This window comes from Artibeus jamaicensis, unplaced genomic scaffold (assembly GCF_021234435.1).
Source record: "Artibeus jamaicensis isolate MK-2021 breed Jamaican fruit bat unplaced genomic scaffold, CSHL_Jam_final contig_2259, whole genome shotgun sequence".
NCBI lineage: Eukaryota > Metazoa > Chordata > Mammalia > Chiroptera > Phyllostomidae > Artibeus > Artibeus jamaicensis.
The window spans coordinates 1,227,974-1,243,044 of NW_026521468.1; the positions used below are offsets into that span (position 1 = coordinate 1,227,974).

The 15,071-nt window shown below is 41.8% G+C and overlaps 1 protein-coding gene across 7 annotated transcripts in view; it reads right to left on the minus strand.

Annotated features, from left to right (window-relative positions):
* Window positions 1-15,071, minus strand: part of STAT5B (signal transducer and activator of transcription 5B) — a 55,131-nt gene that overhangs the window by 33,499 nt on the left and 6,561 nt on the right. For 3 of the 7 annotated variants that reach the window (XM_053659861.1, XM_053659852.1, XM_053659872.1), the window contains exon 2: window positions 1,176-1,324. The exons of the other annotated variants lie outside the window; for them this stretch is intronic. The gene's annotated coding sequence lies outside the window, so the exon portion shown is untranslated. The remainder of the gene's footprint in view (window positions 1-1,175; window positions 1,325-15,071) is intronic. 7 annotated transcript variants of the gene reach the window in all.

Sequence of the window (15,071 nt, forward strand, 5' to 3'; positions counted from 1 at the left end):
GCAAGAGAACATGGAGAGGAGAAATCTTCAATCAGAGGAAGCCAAGTTAGGGTGTAAAACCTAACGTGGGTTTGGTGGTCTGCCTTCGCCCCTCCGAGTCGACCAGAAATCAGCTAAAGGCGTTCGGCTGTAAAGGGAGTGGGGGGAGAAGAGCGAGAACGGGCCTGGGGGTGGGCGACTTTGCAGTTAGGCCAAAACCCAGATCCCGACCACTGTGGTCAGAATGGACAACGCGACGTTTCCTGTAAGAGGCAGAGTGTCTGGTTATCCTTGTCGTATTTGTTCCCAAACTCCTTACTGGTCTTCACAGAGTACGCTATTAACCATTCCCAGTGTTTACCAGAGAGTGTCCTGCTCTCTGGCTTTCTCATTAAAGCGACAGTAATCCCTCACACGAATGAGAGAACAGCTTGTGAGGTGTCCTGGGGGGGGTGAGAAAACACAGTAAAAGACACCGAAGTCAGCTGTCATCTGGGTAACCGTCCACATTACACCAACAATTAAATGTCCACTCAATGCTGATGTGCGCACGGAGTGACAGGCCAGATACGAAGGGGGAACCCCGCTGTGACAAGTGTGGCGGTAACCGCATCACTGTGCGCAGTGTACACTAAATCACCGGCTGAACGTCAGGAGACCATCTGGGCTCACCAAGCCACACCACTGAGAAGTACTGAATTTTTTTGGACTGTAAGATGCACCTGGGTTTTAGAGCAGGAAAATAGGAAAAAATTTTTGAAGCCAGAAAATGTGGTGACATATTTAATAACATAAGTAACACAGCCACTGTGCACCCCCCGCAGAGAGCCAGGTAAGCTACATTCGGACTGTAAGACGCACCCCCGTTTCCCTCCCCAATTTGGGGGGGGGGTGCATCTTCCGGTCTGAAAAATACAGCAGTTACTCTCACGTGGAAAACGTCTGAATTTAAGTGCTGTGTGACATGTCAAGGGGAAACCTGAGACAAGGAACCTGGGCATCTACACGTCTAATCTCCGCACGAGCCTAATCTTTAACATCTTCCGATTCAAAAAAGAATCAACAGAACACCTGTGTCCCATGCCTTTGATTGTTCTGATCATCCCAGGCTTAAAAGATGAAATGCCTTCCCTCTCGACAATGAGAACGCGCCCCCCCCCCCGGGCATCAGAACTAGAGCAGATTCGACTACTCACCTGTTGCTTAACCGCACCGCGAGTGGCCCCAGGGCAGGAGCTGCCGTGCACTGACTTGGATTCCTCAACACAGTGCTCAGCGCATGGTGGATGTTCAAAAGTTGTGCGTTATATCCAACTTTGGTGGACCTTTGAGTCACAAAAAGAACCTAAATGGGGGGAAATGGCTGGTGGGTCAGTTATTTCCTTCAAGATGTTATTTTTAACCCCATGGAGCTCATTAACTTGGGTCCTGGTTACAGGAATAATGGGACTGAATCACACTTTACAGAAACTGTGACGGGGGTTTTGACTCATCGTCACTGCTAATCAAGGTAAATATAATCGCCGGTTGTACTTTTCCATAAATATATCGAGACAAGTTTGTAAAACAGCGCTAATGCCCCACTGTGGCAATTTCGAGAGACAGAATTACATGAGATGGGATGAGGCTAACGTGAGCAGAAATTCCAAAGAAAGCTTCTTCTTCATGCACACTGAACTGTTTCTCCTAATTATGTCTCCGAAAAAGAAGTTGAGTATAAATGAAAAGCACAATGTCTACCAACAGTTCGCTTCTTCAGTTACCATGTACACTACCAAATGCGGTCCAGAATGGCTTATTATTGCGCCAAAACAAGAGGGTAAAGTGCTGCGTCCAGAATGTGGATTAATTAACGTTGGAAGGATGACTCAGGACTCATGGCATCGGTCTGACAGACCCTGAGCCTGTTATTTATCTCCCGAGGGCTCTTCAACTGCGGGATCGAATGCCAACTCATGCAGCTATTTCAGTAAATACAGCATGTTTGCCTGCAGACTATTTTTTTAGTTGAGACATATTTCCATGTAGCAAAGGACATTCTGCAAATGAAAATACAGCCGTGAATTGCTATGGATGTCCCCTACCCCTGCCAAAAATGACAAGCTGCTTGCTCAAAAGCTGTCACTAATTAGCAGCTGCTGCCGCGAAGAAAACCAAGCCCAGTGCCAAGGAAAGCGCACGGAACTGGCCCCGCGACAAGGAATGGGAAATGCAAGAATCTATTTGTGACTAGCACACTTTCAAAATGGTGGCCATCTAAATGTGGAAGACCTGGGGGCAGGACGATGGTGGCGACAGATGTGCATTCACATCTGAGCAGGAAGCACCAGAAGAGCCTCCCAGCATCCCCGCAGGCGCAGAGGTCCCAGGGCACTGTGCTGACTGAACGCCACCACGACCATCTCCCCTCTCGGACGGGAGCGGCTTTGGTGGGGGGTAACTTTTCATTGTTAGCACTTCTGTCTCTGGCATACTAACACCGGCAGCTGTAGACATCACACAAAAAATTGAATTTAAAAATACCTTTCATGGTCTCGTGGCTCCGGCCTAAACTCTTACGGTCAAATCTAGTTATTGACCCCCTTCCTCTTTACAGGTTGAGAAAATAAAGTCCAGGAAAGCAGAAGTGATCTGCTCAGGGCAAACGAGCAATGGATACAGTGGCGGAAAAGTCACTCTTTTGGCCCTATGTTCAAGTCAGCATAAGAGGCTCTAAAATCGCCCGTAGATTAAGAAGATCCTGCTTGAAACCCATAATGCACAGGCTGCTTTTCAAACCATTCTCCTCGGCTCTCCCTCGCTCTGTTTCTTTACCAATCAGATCTCCTAGTAAATTTCTTCTTCCTCAATAAGTTCAGTTTCTATCTTTTTAATAAAAATTTTAATTAAAAGAAATAAGGATATTTCCTCCTTAGTTTTAGTTCCCTTACTCTTTTCCCTGTCCCCTCTGAGCAGACTGACAGAGAGCCACTACTATGTTATTCATATTTGGATAACAGGGCCAGGTTGTTTCTGTAGCAACTACTCAAAAAATGAGACTGAAAAAGAAAGAAAAAAGGGAGAAGGGAAGGCAGGCAGGGAAAGAGGGACAGACAGGGAAGGAGGGAGAGAGGGGAGGAGGAAGGGGGAAAATACAAAGAAAATAGGAAAATGGAGAAGAAAAATCAGTACCATATAATTTCTTAAAGAAGCTGCAAGCAAACCCTCTTCAGCAGCTGCTGCCATTTATGTGGAGTTTGTTTTAATGACTATGTAAACAGCTACAATGACGTACCGGTAATTTTCCAGTTCCGAATCAGGCTGTAACAATGAAAACAACTTGCTTTATGAAACGTGGAGAGAGACTGATCTTTGACATTATTGTCAGTGCAGGTTTATCAGCAAGACTTGAAGGAGACAAGCCCACAGATTAGGAATCAATTTTCAAAGCTTTCATACCCGCCTAGTGGCAGGCGACAAGCGGTTGGGTCGACTTGTTTGGGGACCCGCATTGTGCACGTATTGCTGGCAAGGTCTGGGGACAAAGCAAAAGCTAGAAAAATCCGGGGGAAGAAAAACTGTCAAGTCTCCGAGCAAAAGACTCATATTAAAAAAAAATAATAATAAGCCAGACGCAGAGGGACAAGTATTATAGGATCCCACTTACATGAGGCACCCAGAGCAGTCACGTTCATACGTAGAAAGCATTCGATCCCAAGGGCGGGCGAAAGGGAATGGGAGTGAGTGTTTGACCGGTGCGGCTTCAGTTGGGGACAAGGAGAAAGTCTGGAGCGGGATGGTGGCGATGACTGCATGACAATATAAATACACTTAACGCCACAGCATAGACTTGGTGCCACTTAAAAATGGTTAAAATGATTTTTAAAAAAAATTTAATGGGGGGGGGGAGCCAGTTCTTAACTCTGAAATCCAAAGGAGACAGAGAACCTGCTTTCCCTTCTCTTCTCTCTTTTCTCCAGGAAAAGGCGAGCTCTCAGCCCTCCCGAGGGCTGAGGCAGTGTCTGCGCGTGCCCTCTCCGGAGATCCAAGGGGAGTCAATGGAACGAAGGCACCGTCAGCACCAACCAATGCTTACAATCACAGAAGCGCGCCTGCCTACTCTCATAAAACAGGAAGGACTTGTTTAACTGAGACCTAACTGAGCACCAGCCACACGCCAGGCTCCACTCCAGGTACCGGAGGCCTGGCAGGGAAGAACACAGGGGTGTCTTCGTGGGACGTACACTCTAGCATCTACTATTAAATGCTTGAAAGTTTAAATACATAGTCTATACCGTATTTTCTCATTTTTGTTTTTAATGTTCTTTTATTTCTGTTGGGGGGGAATAGGATACCACTTGAGTATTGCAGAACCTTACAGGTAAACCACAAAGTCTGTGCTTTCAAACCAATATTTGGAAAAAAGTTTTCAAAGGATCGCGACAAAATCCAAATAACGAGGGTGATGACTAGCTTTTGTGAAAGCCATTCCTTACGAGACCAGGACATCCGTTCAGCCCTGCCTAAAGGTGGTCGCATTTAAGGAGCTACGGGATGTGCAAAGCAACCCAGGTCTCACCCGGGATCCCAAAGGTACGATCATTTCAATGTGGTGTTAGTCCAGCTTTTTCCCCGGCACAGTTTTACTTGGAGGGTTACTTTCGTGCTCGCCACAATCGAACCACTTACCTTTCAGAGATGATTTGCGGATTCAGTCTCTACAAGGTACTAAACATAGAACACGGAGTTAAAAATTCACGATGGGACTCGAGCTTCTACCCACCAGCACAAAGAAACACAAGGTGGCAGGTGGCTAGCAAACATTTAATCTCTTCTTTTCCCCACAGAATAAAATATAGGCTGAATCCTACAAACACAACAAATGCCATCACGGTGGAGAACCTACGTGGAACACAGATATTTTGAAGCGTCTGAAAATACGCCAGCTGTTTCTCAAGTCAGCACAGTGACCTTTTATTCAATATAATGAAGGTAATGAATTTTAAAACAAAAGAATTACACTCCTTGGAGTATAATAACTTTTGTATAGGCTTCCGCCACTGTATCCATTGCTCATTTGCCCTGAGCAGATCACTTCTGCTTTCCTGCTTTTCTTACATTTCCATCTAAGAAAATCTATTAAATGTTCTAAGATAAGTTGCCATATTATATTGGGAAAAGTATTTTTCCTCTATGGAAATAATCCTCAATTTTATTGAGAAATAAATGACATTCAGTAAAGTATAACAGAATGTTTTTTTAAAGATTTTATTTATTTTTAGAGAGAGAGAGGGGAAGGGGGAGAGAGAGGGAGAGAAACACCAATGTGTGGTTGCCTCTCATGTGCCCCCCCACCAGGGAATTGGCCCACAACCCAGGCATGTGCCCTGAATGGGAATTGAACCAGCAACCCTTTGGTTCGCAGGCTGGCACTCAGTCCACTGAGCCGTCCCAGCCCGGGCTACCTCAGAATGTTTCAAGTGTTATAATTAACCTACTTGGGGCACCATACTAAAACAAGGGGTTCCTAAAGTCCTCCTTACTAAAAGATATTGGATGTTTTATTTGACATTAAAAAGCCAACTAGTTTGGCTTAGATATCAGCCAACATTCATTCAAAGCAACATAGAAGTTCCATTCATGTCTTCGAAGGTTCCTTCCAGAATCAGATCTCTAAAAAGACCATTAAGAAGGCCCGGAGAGCCCAGGGCATTGGGGCTTAGGCACTACCAGAGGCTCCAGAATCTCTTTACCACGATGGACCTCTAAAACCCTGTTTGTCCAGTCTCGAGCACTCGGAGTTCTCATCACCTCATGCGTAGAGAATTGAAAATTACTGCCCTCCCTTAGGTACCTCCTAAGACCAGGCTAACATTAGCGGAGGTAAAAATCACTTTGGAAAGGAGAAATTTCATCTGTAATTTTAAGTATATCATAAAAATGAATAGTAGCTAGGACCAAAAGAATACTATTATTTTCTAGGCCATCTCTGTTTCAAACACTCCCCCAAAGCAAGACAAAATAGAAACTGTCTAAAAGTAATTTGATGGTTGAGTAATATCTAAAACAGAATGGGCTGTTTTAGAGTTGTAAGTACACAAGGTCATATAGGTGACAAGGGACACTTTAGGCTGATGCATCCAAATTCAATACTCAGGCCCTTACACCCTTCTGTGATAAAACAACAAGCAGCGCTCACCCTCTTCCCTGCACCCTCTTCCTGATCACCTTACAAATAAAATCATATTCCAAAATCCATCTGCATGCTTGTTGTTTGGAAGAGAGAACATTTTCTCATAGAAACAAAGTTATAAAGAGATGAAAAATCCCTAGGTAAACCCCAAGACCTCAGCTGAGCAATGATCTTATAAAACCCAATCACCCTTCATCATTTTGTTTCAGACGCCAGCTACGGGTGGACGTATCAGCTGGGGCAGTCCTGCTGGAGGGCAGTGGGCAGGACCTACGCAAATGACTCGGCCACTCCAGTCCTGGAGCCCACATGCAGAAGATGGTCTGATAACTGCAAAAAGAGCCTCCTCAGTCCAAGCACGTGCACCACGGCATCGTCAATAAAAGCGAAAAACTGGAAACAACCTAAATATCCACTCACAGACTGACTAAATTACGGCAGGGTTATACCACGGCCTATCTTTGAATGTTCGAGTCGATCGATATTTACCACCCTTCTGAGGAAACGAGTCCCCTCTGAGCCCCCCCGAATAACAAGAGCGGACTAGAGGTTTGCTTTACCCAAACGTTCAGATGATTTCTCTCTTGTCCGCAGTTTCTGAGTCGGGTGCCCATGGAAATGGGGAGCTGGCTGTTTGAATTGGGTGCTTGCACCCAGACTCCAGGAGCCTCTCGAAGTGTAAGCAAAAGTTTATGTGCGCGTATTTCACTCGGAAGAGAGTCAATGGTTTCCCTGGAACCTCAAAATGGCCCCCTGCTCCCCAAAGGGTTAAGAGCCACTGGCACACCCAGTTTAATGGGTCGAGGTGTTGTCTGACTTTGCCTTAAAAAGCAAATGTGACTGTACAGTCCATTCATTCACTAGTCAACAAATATTTACTCAGTACTTACTAAGTCTTACCTTAATTGGTAGCCAAACTACCATAAAACTTTGGAATACATTTCTTTATTCACTTTGGAAGTATTTTAAACCCTCCCGCCAAAAACAAAACAAACAAACAAAAAAAACCTTCAAAAAGTCTTTCAGGAGCTAAGAGACAAAAAGAAGATGAAAGAGTTTCAAGCAAAATTATGTTTGGATCTTTTAAATCTTGCATCCTTTTTTTACATCCTTTGTCATTTGTTGGGTTTTTTTTTTTTGCATCTTTTGCATCTTACATACATTTGAACTCTTTAAAGAGACAACTGGCAGGTCTACAGGCTGGAAAGGCTCATCTCCGAGAGGACAGCTGCCTTCTCAAAATCGGACAGAGACAAGCAACACAAACAAGTCCCAGTTTTAATGAGAAACGCAATACATCACTTTATATATTCACTTAAAAACATCTCAAATAATTGACCGATGCCATTATTATAAAATATATGATGCTAAACGCGAGGCCCCAAATTTACATGATTTATATAATATCACGCAGTTTGTTGAAAATGACTCAGACACACAAGAGAAGAAACTGGTCTAACTGGTCACAATAATATCACAGCGATAAAACAGATTACAGGGAAAACCAGCAACAAATAAGCTGAAACCAAAGGTAAACATATTTTTGGATTAAATAAGATTATCACATTTTCAGGAGGCAGGGGAGGTAAGAAGTGATAAGCAAAAGAAACAAAGTCAATGGTATTTATTAATGAAGGCATATTGAGCAATATGTGTATAGGGTTTTATTTTCAACATGTGGAAATATTTACCTTCATGAATTTGAATTAACTACTTATGGATTCAGGTTTAAAAGCCATGAAAAGATGCTGCCCTGGCTGGTGTAGCTCAGTGGATTGAGTGCGGGCCTGCGTGCGAACCAAGGGATTGCGGTTCGGTTCCAGGTCAGGGCATGTGCCTGGGTTGCAGGCCAGTTCCCAGGGGGGGATGGACTAGAGGCGGCCAGGCACTGAAATTTCTCTCTCTCTCTCCTTCCCTTCCCCTCTAAAGGTAAATAAATAAAATCTTTTTTTTAAAAAGCATTAAAAGATACTAAATGATTTCTTTTATGTTCTGGTAGTCTCAAAACTGACTTAAAATTCTGTTACAGCAAATTTTATTACAATAATTTACAAGGCATAACCTAAGAGGTAGATTTTACTACCTTATGTAAGATGAATTTTAGATAAAATAGGTAGGTCTTCTGCTGGGCTCAAAAATACCTATTTTTTAAGACTGTAATTTTATTTGTTGTAAAGTGATAAGACCTACATATTACAGCTAGGCTCCAGAATTCTTCTAGAACATCAACTTATCATTTATTTTCATTTTTCTTCTTTAAACTCCTTACAATGTTCAAATGCTTTTAAACATTAAATCTGGTTACAAAGAAACTACTTAATGTAAGTTTAGTTAAATCAGAAGACAAGTCTTTTGTATTAACAATGACATACACCCAAGAGAAAGTATACTTCACTAGAGATTTCCTTTACCACATATTCCCAAATGAATACCATCATAGACATTTAGAGAAGTTTTTAAGCATGACTAATAGAATTACATGAAAAAGAAATCTAGCAACCTTCATAGGTATCATCATGAAAGAGAAAGCAGTACAAAAGTAAATGCAGAAAATATTTTGAAATAATACATTGTTCAAGGTGGTAAGAAGTTAAGCCAGTTTTTTCCCAAAAGTTGGAAAAAAACACACACCTTCAACATGAAAAGAATGACAGCTTAGCAGAGCACACACACAAGTAAAACTATGTGATTTCTTTGTCATATTTAGAAGACAATGTAATTCTCCATCAACTTATGGAGCATTCCACCCAATACAGGAAATAAGTCAGTGCTCAAGTTCAAATTATTTTAACTCTTCAAACATTGAATACAATGATAATGATTTTAACATAGTTCTTCGACAAAATATGTCATATAACCATACCAAATAAGTATATCATGCCAAATATTTAACACAAACATCATAAACTACTCATTTTTCTGCTCCTAAAAAGGAACTACAAACCAACAACAAAAACCAGATTTCTTGCTCTAAACCAACACACCAATGTTACTTTAAAAATTACTCTCCGCCAGCTTTACTGAGATGTAACTGACATATAACATTGTGTGACTTTAAGATGTGCAATGTGATGATTTGATATACGCACATGTTGCGAAATGGTTACCACAATAAGGTCAGCTACGACATCCACCGCATAGTTACTCTTTGTGTGTGTGCTGGTGGGGGGAGGTGAGAACTCGGAGGATCCACTCTCTTAGCAACTTTAAAATAAATATACAATACGGGACTGTGAACTACAGTCACCGTGCTGCGTGTCACATCCCCAGAACTCACCCCAGAAGTTCATGCCCTCTGACCATCCTCACCGGTTCCCCCACCTCCAGCCCGTGGCAACCACCAATCTGCTCTGTTTCTGAGCACTTTGGGTTTTTTTAGGTTTACATTTCAGTGAGATTGTACAGTGGTTGTCTCTGCCTGACTTCTCTCACTTAGCCTGATGCCCTCAAGGTTCATTGGTGTCACAAATGGCAGGACTTCCTTCTTTTTTAGGGCTGAGTAATACTCCATTATGTACATAATGTAAAGAAGGAAGATATGTACCACGTTTTCTCTATTCGCTCCCTGAAAACAGCTATTTTCTTGATTACAGAAACATTTCCTGTTCATGAAACAGGTAATAATGAGCAGGAGATACTGGGAAGCGGGTACACACACATCCAGACTCTCGCAGCCCAGAAGAAATCTTTTCTCAACGCCTGTTCTTTTCTCAGCGCCACTGTCTGTGATTTTCTTGTAATTTTTTTTTCATTTAGTAATATATTATACACCTTATCTAAGTCATTAAATATGTTTTATACCATGATTTGAAATGGCTGAATAATAATCCATTGTACGGCAACCTATCAGTTAAGTTCTTAACCCTCCAATGCTGGACATGAAGTTGTTTCCAATTCACTGCTATTTTAAGTAACGCCGTGAGGACTATCCCTGTGCTACATAAATCTCTGAGCGTATTTCAGGTTACATCATCTAAATGGAATTGTTAGGTCAAAGGGAAGGCACATTTTTAAGGCTCTCCCTACGTATATCAAAGTTCAAAAAAGCACCAATTTACATTTCAACCAATGAGTAATGAAGGTGTCAGTTTCCTTCAGATTCCTAAGCAACACTGTTTTTCTTTTTTCAATATTGTTAGTTTTTGTAACTCTGTTAACTGGAAAAATCATGTCATTGTTTTTATTTGCATTTCTTGATTTCTAGTGCAGCTGAACATAATTTTGTGTAATTATGGTCCATTTGTATTTCTTCTTTTGTTCATTTTCCCATTGGGAGAACCATCTTTTTCTTATTTATTTATATTCTTTGTATATTAAGAATATTAACTCATAACATTTTGCCCTGTATGTTAAAAATAGTTTTCTCACGTTGTCACTTACCTTTAGTTTCTGACATTTGGAGCATACAGAAGTTTTTAATATTTGCATGTCTGTGTGTATCTCGATACATTCTTTTATGAATTACTTCATAAAAGCCACTATTTTAAGTTTGTCCTGTTCAAATTTACCTAAAAATACAATGGGAACATAATGCTAAGTCCTGCCCAAACTCGACTGTTCACGCTTGGGGAATAAAAATTCAAAACCATCCATTTTGAGGATGTCCCATTCCTAGGGCACAAATGGAAATGTGTGCTTCAGGTAACAAGTTATCTTACTGAAGGACCCATTCCTTTACACTCATGGGCTATGCTCTGGTGTTGCAAAATCAAGGGCTCAGGCTTCATCGCCGGCTCAGCATGTTAACTGTGGTGGTGTCATTCAGAAAGCCATATGTTTTCCATCCTTCAACAGTGTTTTGATGCCTTGCTACTTGATATATAAACTAACTGCAAAACAAACTCATCCTTAAAACACGCTTCGGATAAGCTTCAGGGCTTCCATGTATCATCATCGCACAGGTGAAACAGTAACAACGACGCAAGGAGGGACACTGGCGCTGCATCTCTCTACATATCAGACTTTCCGCGCGTGTGGAGGGAGGCTGCACAACGGCCAGTTCTCGCTGTAGTTCTCCCTCACTTTCTACCAGAAACAGATCGCAAATCCTAAATACATAAACCCACAGGGTAAACCAACTGTTACATTTTGTAAAGAGCTGTCTATTTCTGTAGATCTCCACTTTTCTCAAGCCTAAAAGATGAGCGAGAGACTTTTAAGAATGTGAAACAAAACAAATACAATTAGCATTATTTCTGAGAGGTATTTTACCTAAACTATGAATGCTATCTTGAAGAAGGCTATATAACAAAGCTGATCGATTCCAATTCTTAGTACTTCAGCAGATTAAGAGCTCGACAGTTTCTTTTTATAAATACTACAATGGCATTTGTGAGCCTGGCTCGGTTATGACATTTCTCCCAGGTTGGATTTCTAAACCCCATTCTTTTAAAAAAAAATGTAGTGATTTGCCACCAACTACAGGCTCTGAATTTTAGACAACACAAAACAGTTTTTCACCAACTTTCTAATTTACTCTCACCTAAAGGCTGGAAAACCCCACTGAAGGCTCTTAAAACTCAACAGACATGTAAAAAAAAAAAAGCTTCAATTGTAGGATCTCACTGACACAAACACAAGGAAATTCTGAGTTATAGATACTTCACATTAAGCTTTTTCCACTGACACTGTAACTTTTGTCAACATTCAAAGAAAATTCAACCCTGGTCAAAGGTGACAGTTTGACAATCCTGGAGGCTAACATCCTCTGTTTATCTGAACTAGTTTACACTCTCCGCTCTGCTCAGGGAACTGAAGTTTTCATCGTCCCTGACTTGATCTCTCCAATGCAGATCACTAGACTTCAGGGCTGTGAATGGCATCTCCAAGATTTAACCTCACAATTCACCTGCAAGGTAAAGCGCTGAGAGGAAGGAAGCACCAGATACAGCAAGGAACACGTTTCTGAGGCCAGTTCCTAATAACCTTTTTTGTATAGCTCCAAACACAGTGATTCGTTCCGTTGCCTTTCCCCCTCGCCCGAATTGAAATTCTTAAGCCCTTCTACCTGAGAAATCACCATTAGTGGCTCTCAAAAGCTTTAGTAAAACAGCATTAGGACCATAAATCCTTTCAAGGCAAAGTTGTACATGAAATGGACACACTTGCGTCCTCGGTCGGCAAACACTGTGTTGGATGCCGTTCTGGCCCAGGAGGATCCTTTTGTTTGCCAACAGAGGCCAAGAAGACAGCCTATAGCTCCTCTCCTACGCTGCATATATATATATATATATTAGCGTGTGTATATATACGCTAATGCTGGTGGGGAGCAGCATAGCACCGCTTACAGTTAAAATTAAGACTCTCTCTGTTTCAACACTCATCATCTTCATCCTTGAAAAAATTTCAAGTGTACATAAAAATGTTTCATTAAAACAAATAAACAAATAAACCAAGAGTTCATTTTGGAAGATAAATAAAGAAATGCACGCCTTAAAGAAGCCACTGTCTTCTTGCAAAGGGGCAGAGCAGGGGTCAAGAATGTAGTCTCTCCAATCAGCTGCCCTGGAGCTGAATCCAGCCCAGTCATTGCCAGCAATGTGACCTTGGACAAGTTACTTAACTTCTCTGTGGTCATTTCTTCATCTTTCAGCTGAGGATAATGCCCCCCCACCCCTTGCAAGGGGATCACGAGTTAAAACAAGGCAAGAGCTTACGACAGTGTCTGGTTGGCATGGTAAGTGGACAGTGTTAGGTATTAGTTTTATTATCTCTGTACTTTTTAGGCTTTGGACATCATCTGAGCTACTTTTTAATGACTTTTCTGATCCCTTTTTGACAGATGGCATAATGATGATTATATAGAGAATTAGTATTATCTTCTCAGATGAGCTGTAGCCTAGAGTGGTAAGTCACTGTTTTTATACAAATCACGAAGGGGCTATTACTGTTAACTTCGGCCCCACTTCCCATATGCAAAAAAAAAAAAAAAAAACTATCAGGGGAAAGCAAGCAGTATTAGAAAACTCATGGGTTTGTCCTGTTACCATTGAAAAGTAAAGCTGAAGTCACTTTTACTAGCCTGACGGGCACTGAAAATATTAGTCACCAAATTAATCCCAACAAATAACAATAATTGATTGGCTCGTTGATGTATTTCCCCTTGTCTTCCCCAACCTTTCTCTAACGAGTCAGTAAGGAAAGTTTTCATATTTTCTGAGAATCTCATTACTGCTCTCAAACCATACTCCGTATCTCAGTACAATTAAAAAAATGAGTCAGCACAAGCACTTCAAAAACCCATTCTATGCAGTGCACAGAATATGGAAATATTTCTCTTCACAATAGAAATCTGGGAAAATAAAAAGGGTTATTCAGGGCGCCAAAGGCAAGGTAAGAATGAATGGACAGAGCGCGCTCGAGCAGATTTTCCAAGTCAGCTTCCAAAAGATAAATAAATGTTCTTTATTAATCAATACATGAATTTTTTCATCTTAGCAGTATCATAATACAATGGGAATGGATGTCATTGTTCTGAATAAACCCAAGAAGTTAATATCCAGTATATGACAAATTATAACCTCTCCTTTCTTGATACTAGGGAGGTTCAGATACTCGATGTATTCAACTTACTTACAAATTGCATAATGCAGAACTGTGCACACGCTAACGCAGCCCTGCTTTTAGTAATGGGTCCAAAAGAAAATTCAGGGGCGCTAAGTAGCCCCTAAAGTGCAAACATATTTGAGTGCCAATTTAATGACAAGCCTATTGAGTTATTACAGTGCTTAGAATAAAGGTAGCTGAAGGCCCAGGAAGGACCGCTTGCTTCAACCGCTGACGCAGTATGATCACACACGCCTTTCATGCACGCACTTCGACTCACCCTCCAACGTGCACACACGCAGCAGCCTACCACGTGACAATTACTCAGGAAGGTGAGGGAAGAGTTCTATGGCTCAGGGCGATTTCTCCAAAACTGTTCCGCCATCCCCTTCATCTCTCTTGGTTCTCGTATTTAGCTCCTCCATGGCTTTCTGCGTGGCTCTCAGGTGGGGTCAGAAAAACGGCTCTCGCCTCTGCTAATCCCTGGGGTTCTGGATGACAGAACGCTGGGGCAACCCTCCTCCAAAGGCGGGCATCCAGGGCACCCGATATAGGGTTCAACTCTACCTTAGTGCTGTGCATGTTCTGGGTACCTGGGAGGAAACAGATGGCAGAAGCCCACCCCCCCTTTTTTTTGGTTAATTAGGCTCTTGCTGTTGCTAAGATTGCCTCCCGGGCTGCTACCCCTTGAAGAGAACTGGGGAAGGATTGAGGACAGCCTTGTCCTCCCAGCTGGGAGTTCAGGCTGCGCTTCGTAACCCTGCCATGAAGCAAGCCGACAGGTGAAAGACAAACCACACAGCATCTGATGCCTGTCGCTGTTTGAAATTAGAATGTGACACCCAGAGAAGGTTCATATGTGGCCCTAATTTTGAAAATACAAACAGGAAGCACCCCCCACCCCAATATCACCATTTAAAAAAAAGGAAACCAAACCTCAAAGATACCTTCCAAGGAAGTCATGGGTGCGACCAAAACTAACAACAGTAATAAAACGTCGCCTAAAACTCTGAAACCACCGACAGTGAGGGTCTCGTTCAATCAACTAAAAATCCAGCAGCCGCAAATCATTCCTTCCTGTGACTAGTGAAAACAGCATAGACTTAGATGTGCAGAATCTTCTCCAAACTGGCTTAGGTTTTTCAGTAGTAAAGAATCATCATTACTTTTTTTTTCCATCATTATTTTTTTTTAATTCTAGCATCAATACTCTACTTAAAATAAGGACATGCTAATGAAGAGTGAACACAATTTTTAAACAAAACTTTTTAAAGCTGTAATGTTCACAACTGAAATGTACAAAAACCCCAAAATGGTCTGATCAATGGAAACTAGGCTGTTCAATTTGACTTTCTATTCCCACAAACAAGCATAA